Below are 8,007 nucleotides of genomic sequence, written 5' to 3'. Positions count from 1 at the left end.
TTTACTTTGTGTTGTACTTTTTTGTCTTCTTATTAATGATGAACAGCGTCCTTAGAAGACATTTTATAAATAAAACCTTTCAAACCCAAGTTGTTCGTACACAGAAAAAGACCCAAAAAGTACAATAAAAGCTTAAAAAAATAAGAACACATGGTATCATATAGATAGAATATGGTGGATGCTGCACATTGGTGGTGGTGGAGGGGAGTCCCCATTACCTGTAAAGTGCTTTGAGTGGAGTGTCCAGAAAAGTGCTATATAAGTCTAAGTGTAAGCAATTAATTCATAAAGGTCAATCAAATAAAGGCTGTGGTGAAAAAAGTAAGTTTTGATTTTGGATTTGAAGAGAGTCTTGAGGAAGGGCTCTCCAAAACATTATGGCAGTGATAGAAAAAGCACAGTCTCCGAGAGTCCGAGATCTAGTCCTGGGTACTGTGAGCTGAGGACCAGTCTCAGATGAATGGGCCTACAGGAGGGAGTGTAAACATGCAGGAGCTCAGAGAAGTATGATGGAGCCTTGAACAGTAATAAGATCTTATCTTGAATACATGACTCTATAGGGAACCAGTGTAGAGACTTGTGGAGGAGTAATAAGATGCTAGCATCTGGTGTGAGTTAGTAGTCTAGCTGTCTAGAGTTTTGAACATATGGCAACTCACTGAGAAGAGTGTTAGGGAGCCCATAGAGTAAAGAATATAGATCTAATGCTTTATACTTACCTGAAACAGGACTTTCCTATTGGCCTTTATCTTTTCACCTTTCAGACTGTACCAAGCTGTGCGAGAATCATGCTGGACTGGAGCTCTCAACTTACTCACCAAATGGATTAAAAACATAAAAGAGATCCAGCTCTTTTTGTGACAGTTAACTTGGATCTGAGAATTGTTTCTGGTCAGTTCTTGGAGGATCTCCAAGAGGCTATATAATATAATAGGGCTATATAGCATGGAGGTGCTGCTTATTTCAGACCCCAGCCACTCTTTGTTTAAAGAAAAGCTTCTCATTCTCCTATAATAATAATAATAATAATAATAATAATTGCTTACACTTATATAGCGCTTTTCTGGACACTCCCCTCAAAGCGCTTTACAGGTAATGGGGACTCCCCTCCACCACCACCAATGTGCAGCATCCACCTGGATGATGCGGCGGCAGCCATAGTGCGCCAGAACACTCACCACACATCAGCTATCAGTGGGGAGGAGAGCAGAGTAATGTAGCCAATTCATAGAAGGGGATTATTAGGAGGCCATGATTGGTAAGGGCCAATTGGAAATTTGGCCAGGACACCGGGGTTACACCCCTACTCTTTTCGAGAAGCACCCTGGGATTTTTAATGACCACAGAGAGTCAGGACCTCGGTTTTACGTCTCATCCGAAGGAAGGCGCCTGTTTACAGTATAGTGTCCCCATCACTATACTGGGGCATTAGGACCCACATGGACCACAGGGTGAGCGCCCCCTGCTGGCCCCACTAACACCTCCCATCCAGGTACTGACCAGGCTCACACCTGCTTAGCTTCAGTGGGTTGCCAGTTGTGAGTTGCAGGGTGACATGGCTGCTGGCTTATGGGTCCTTTGAGCACACCTTCTTAACTTCGATGTGGGTCCCCAGATCCTTGGTGATCTTCTTTACTCCCATTGCTCTCTGGCATCTTCTGTACGCAATAAGCACTAAACAAATTCCAGCCTGAAGTCTTCAAGTGCTTATAGCAGGTGCCCGGTCTGTGTTTGTCCCTCGTGCAGTAGAAACAGCAAAGGGGAAGGCCCAGAAAACGACCCCATCCCCACTCCCAGTGCATGCCCATGTTGTGATTTTGTGCCTCACAGACCCGGGCTCTTGGGTTCGATTCCAGCCTTGGAACTTGCTAACTTTGCAAGTTCATCCCCATGTTCATGTGGGGTTTCTCTGGGCACTCTGATTTCTTTCACGTCTTAGGCATGGCTGGCCACTCTAAATCGTCCCTTTTTTTTTGGAGGGGGAGGGTTAAAGGCAATTTCCTTCATGGAGGGGGGTTTTCTCCATGTTAGTATGGAGACTAATTGAACAGAAATGAATGAATGTGAATATGGTGTGTTATATGGCCTCCTGTCAGTTATGCTCTTTCCGACATATAAATGCACACATCTAAACTGTGCGTACCTGGAAGAAGCCTGACAACTGCACATCAGTGGGGAGACCACAGTGACAGGGTTTCTGAGTGGAAGCTCCTAACTTGCTCGGTCAAGCAGAAAGTGATGCTGCCTCCACAGGGGAGTGATGTGGAGTGGTGTGAGTGGATCTTATAATGAATACATTAATACATGTACTATATATGAATACAGAATAATTGCTTACACTTATACAGCGCTTTTCTGGACACTCCACTCAAAGCGCTTTACAGGTAATGAGGACTCCCCTCCACCACCAACCATGTGCAGCCCAATCTGGATGATATGACGGCAGCCAAAGTGCACCAGTACACTCACCACACACCAGCTCTCAGTGGGGAGGAGAACAGAGTGATGAAGCCAGTTCATAGATGTGAATTATTAGGAGGCCATGATTGGTAAAGGTCAATGGGAACTTTGGCCAGGATGCCGGGGTTACACTTCTACTCTGTTCGAGAATCGCTCTGGGATTTTTAGTGACCACAGAGAGTCGGGACCTCGGTTTTAACAGTATAGTGTCTCCGTCACTATACTGGGGCATGAAGACCCACACAGACTGCAGAGGGAGCGCCCCCTGCTGGTCCCACTAACACATCTTCCAGCAGCAACCTTAGCTTTTCCCAGAAGGTCTCCCATCCAGGTACCGAGCAGGCTCACACCTGCTGAGCTTCAGAATGGTTGTCTTTCAATTTTCGAACTGATTAATGTAATACAGGGTGGTGGGGGAGCCGGAGCCTATCCCACCAAGCAATGGGTGCAGGAGAAACCCTGGACACACCAGTCCATCACAGGTCAGATACACACACACTCACACCAGGGCCAATTTTCGCTAAGGCCAATTAATCTACAGTACCAGTATGATTTAGCTCTCTGGGAAGGAACTGGAGCACCCTGTGGAATCCCACGCAAACACAGGATGAAAATACATACCCTATGCAGATAGCACCCCAGGAATCGAACCCAGGGCCCCAGCACTAAAAGGCAGCAACCACTGCACCATGCTGCAGACTCCCCTGTACTTGATCATATACAGTATAATTCTCCTCCATTAGGAGGACACCTTTAGAAACTTGTCTTCTGACCTTCATAAATAGTGCCCTTAATTAAACATCTCCCTGAAGATGTCAATCGGTTACCTCATATGTGTGTTTTTCTCCTTAAAAATATATTAAAAAAAGATGCAATACCTATCGTAGGCTACACCTACAGGACAACTGGGACACAAGATTCGATCTGTGCTACCGCCCTTGGCCGCTAGGTGGAGCTCCAGTCATGCATGACAATTCCACCGTCCTGGCAGGAGTTTTATTTACATTGATTCAGATATAAACACCCCAATTTAGTACGACCACCGAAGCTGAAGGTAACAACAGTAGCCATGAATCAAAACTACAATGGAGACTTGTATAGAATAAGAAGAGTAAAACTTGTCACAATGAGGAAGTCTGGCTGACTGGGCATTGGGATTAATAACAGGACACAGGGTCTCTTTCACTGGGTGGCGCTTAGGCCCGTGGAAAAGAAACAAAACGCACTGTACTTCGACAATATGAGGGTATTTACAATACACGAACTAGCAAGCTTAGATCAATCAAACATCATTTAACCAAGCTATTAGGCGTTTCGTTTCGAGAATTACTGAGAGTGGATCGCCGCGATCAAAGAAATGAATACATTATTATTATTTGTAACGAGCACTTAAAAACTCAAGAGGATTAGAGAAGACAGTGATGTCACTAAAGGCCTACCCGTACGATCAAAGTAACAAGTTAAAACTACTCGTGTAATCTTAATCTGAAATTGAAGCGACGGAGTTCAAAGGACATAAACGGGGGTTTATAGCAGGAGCCATCACTCCTGTCTTTCCAGGACGCTTGTGACCTCTAATGTAGGGCAGAAACGATGCACGTGGGTCTTTAGCTCACCAGTGGGGAAAAGAGGTTAGTGTGCGTACAGCACTGGGACCAAAAAATAGATTTTTTTTTTGTTTCTGGGTTTTTTTTTTAACTGCAAGGCGGGAGCGAGCTGAGGCAGACTGCCCGGCGCCAGTCCGCACCTGCGAGCGAGTTACAAGCCTCAAGATGAGTTACACAGGTGCGCTCCGGCCTCGCCGTGAAAAAAAACAAAACAAACATCTCCCTGCTCCTCTGTGTCCAGAAGCTCCCGGGGTGTTAACGACGAAACGACGGCAAATGAATAAAAGCAAACACCGGAGCCGTAAGTCGTTCACGAGAGTACGAAACGGAGCCCGAGTGTCTAACACACGAGAAGAAAGCGTTGGCTGACACCGGGATCCCACGAAACCGAAGGCAACTTGTGATACCAAACGGGATCCGCACTCTCTCTCCGCCAGGCGGAGCAGGGTGCTGTCTTGGTGCAAAAGTCAGAAACCAGGGCTCTCGAGGAGAAAGGACAGGAACAAAGGGGGTGTTAACGACGGCAAATGAATAAAAGCAAACACCGAGTAACTGCGCATTAGATCTCAAAGCTCTGCGGGATATCCAGTACAAACAACTCGGATCAATGGAGGTTAAAATGCAATATCTGGGATTAAGGTCCTTCATAAATCTTATTTAAGCCGATTCATGACGTTTCTCGACGTCAGCTTTGCTCACGGAGTGTGACCCATACTGAGTTTTACAGGCTGAAAACAAAGGGTCACTAAATTATAAAACCCGCCTAAAGAGAACCGTAACCCTGCCAAGTAAAAGCAAAACTTGTATCACTTAAAAAGAATGAGGAAGCCACACAACGCAGAGGCCTTTTCCCAGCACAGAAAAAAATAACCAGGCGAGACGGGCAGTTGAGAGAGTTCGCAGGCCTGTCAGAGGAGTCAAATCGCTGAAATGCAAAGAATCACGGACGGTTTAGTTCCTCATACCACCTGAAAACAGGAGGCTCCTTCCTCGACAAAAAAATATGTTTCGAGGAGTAGGAGGATGCAGATATTACGTTCACAGAGCAAGGCTTTTTAGCGCAATCTCAGCCATCAACCCATCCACCAACTCCTTCTTCCGACTGAGTGCCACCACAGCCTATCCAGGGGAGCAATGAGCACAACGCAGGGTATGGGACACCAGTCCATCACAGGGCACACACTTACACCAGGGCCAGTTTCCCCAGAACTGTGTCTTCTGACTGTGGGAGGAAACTAGCATACAGGGAGAACATACAAGCTCCACACAGATGGCACCAAAGGGAATCGAACCAGGGGCCACAGTGCTGCGAGGCAGCAATGCTAACTGCTGTGCTGCCCGATTCATAACTTATTTGAAAGTGTATTGGTCAGCTGTGGGATTTAGAGAGGGGCTTCCATCTGAAAACAGCACTAGAATCGAGCACTGGGCCATCACCAGATCCCCCCTGTGTCCAAGGTGGAAAACCACCCACAATCTTGGCCTCGATCCTTCAACTGTAGCTAAGTGGTCAGCTACACTGTCCCCTGGGCTCTTGCAGCAGAGTAATGTGATGAAACAGAGGTTAGCCATCAAGCAGAAGAGCAGGGGCTGCTGGCCAGACTGTTGCCCACAGAATTTCTGTGTTGCTCAAAACAGAATAGTGACTCCCCCCTCTTTACAGTCCACTCTGATCTGTAGCGATCCAGTGAAGTGACGTGACTTTCCTGCTCACCTCCGTACCTGGCACAAGTGGAGAGTGTGAACAGTTTTAGTTTGGTGCAAGAAGATGCAGTTTAAAGAAGAAAGTGCCAAGTGCACTGAAGTCTAATGGGACTCAAAAAGCCAGAAACATATGGCCAGAGCCATTTGAGAGTACTACACAATAAGTATTGCTGCTACTCTTACAACAACTGCCAAGTATAAAAAATCAGAGCATTCAGGGACACAAGTGCTGTTGAAGAGCAAGTGCATTTTGGCCTTAAAATCCTCAGTTATTTGCACTTATCAGCATTAGACTGAGCTTAGTACTGGTGAGAAAACGCAACAGAACAATCCATATTATTGTGTGTGCAGTGCTGCTTCCAGAGGCAATTTACAAGTGTTCAGTTCCTCTCTAAAAGCTGCAAAACATTCTGAAAGGGACATATTACAATGTACTCTTATGGTCCCGGTGTGCACACTGTATTTCACTTTTTACTCCAGTTATTTGTCATTCAGATGTAACAGAGTAATTGCCTTAGTCATTAGAATTACTTGATCATGTTTGGTTTTTACTGTTCCAAACATTTGGTTAACACCACACAATGTAATCTTGCACTACTGAGTTTCATGGAAATGTTTTACAAAATAAGTAACGCTGATAATGCCGTCAACGCTGATAAATCTACATACTGGCGAAGAAAGCCCATTCAGCTGCAGTTAAACAGCAAAAAAAAAAAGATCAAACTTGCATAAATGTCTGCAAAGAATGTCCTTTGCAAGCACTTTCAACAAAATCCATTCAAGCAATTCCAATGCTGGCCAGCTGCCAAGCACGGCTGCGAGGATTTTTACAGCTGTATCCTAAACGGTTCGGAATATGTGAGAGGAGTGAGTTTTCCTTCTTCCTTAATTTATTCAGGATATAATTCTACATCCTTGAAATGTGTTATATACATCAGCAAGCACAGGGGGTAGTGCAGTGGTTTGCACTGCTACCTCACAGCACAGGGGCCCTGGGTTCAATGCCTGGGGTGGTATCTATGTGGAGTCTGTATGTTCCCTTCAGGTTTGCACGGGTTTCCTCTCACAATCCAAAAAAACACTCGCAGGTCGATCCGCCCTGGTGTGAATATGTGTGTTTGTGTGTGCACTGTGACGGATTGATTGTCCAGGGTGGATCCTGCCTTGCACCTGTTGCTTGCCAGGAGAGGCTCCGGCTCCCCCACAACCTGCTTCGGATAAAGCCGTTAAAAAGAAAATGGACAGAAATGCGGTGGGACACACCTACATTTCCACCTTCCGCCAAGAAACTGAACCAATTCTCACTTTTCAGACTAAAATCAGAATTAAACCACACCACTCACATCATACTGAGCTATCCCCTGGAGACAATATTTGAGGTGTACATGAGCCATGGTTACATGAATCAAAATATCACCTATAATGGAAAGTAAAGTCCAGCCTTAGAAGAAATGTAAAACTTTCTGCGACACTGTGGGAGCATTTCACAAATCGCCTTCCAGTCTTCGGTCTTCCAAGGATTGGTTTCAGCTCAAATGACAGCAGCATTTGCGCTTGGGCAGCCTGATCTCACAGCTCCAGAGGCTGTGCTCCGGCAGGATCAGGTTCGGAGAACGACTTGGAAAACAAGATGGACAATGGAAGTGTTCTGGTGGACCACTAGGTGGCCCCCTTTCCCCCAGACCAGAATTTCTGAAGCAGAGCCCCAGCATGGTGGTGAGAGATTGTACTGCAAGAGATGCTGCCCTTCAGTAGAGCCCTTAAACCGAGCTCCTGATTATATGGTTGTTGAAGATCTCCCATGCACAGCTTGGAACAGCAGGGACATTACACCAGGGGGTGTCAGCCAGAGTGTGCAAATCCAAAATTCTCCCCTTAATTTTTCCCCGTTCTGCATGGATTCTCACACACACACACACAACGGGGATGCTGGCACCTAACGGCCGCCTTGCTATTGGTGCAGCATTGGGGACAACAGGCCCAACACAAAGCACTTCAGATGGAACTTGAATCTGAAACCAAAAGCCACCATCAGACACCACCTGCAACTGAAGCATGACAATGCTGGGATTCAGCCAAATTCCACCCTACAGCCGACGGGGAGCAGAGAGGGTCAGCTTTGACAAATGAAGTAACTAATGCTAATGGAAAAGATTCCAGGAAAAAAAAACACATTTCATTACAACTGCAACCTACTGGAATGATCAGGTGTCTAAAAATGCACACATTCACCATA

The sequence above is a fragment of the Lepisosteus platostomus genome, chromosome 13 (assembly GCF_059453375.1).
Source record: "Lepisosteus platostomus isolate fLepPlt1 chromosome 13, fLepPlt1.hap1, whole genome shotgun sequence".
NCBI lineage: Eukaryota > Metazoa > Chordata > Actinopteri > Semionotiformes > Lepisosteidae > Lepisosteus > Lepisosteus platostomus.
The sequence above is the reverse complement of the archived record's forward strand: the minus strand, read 5'-3'. Positions refer to the sequence as shown.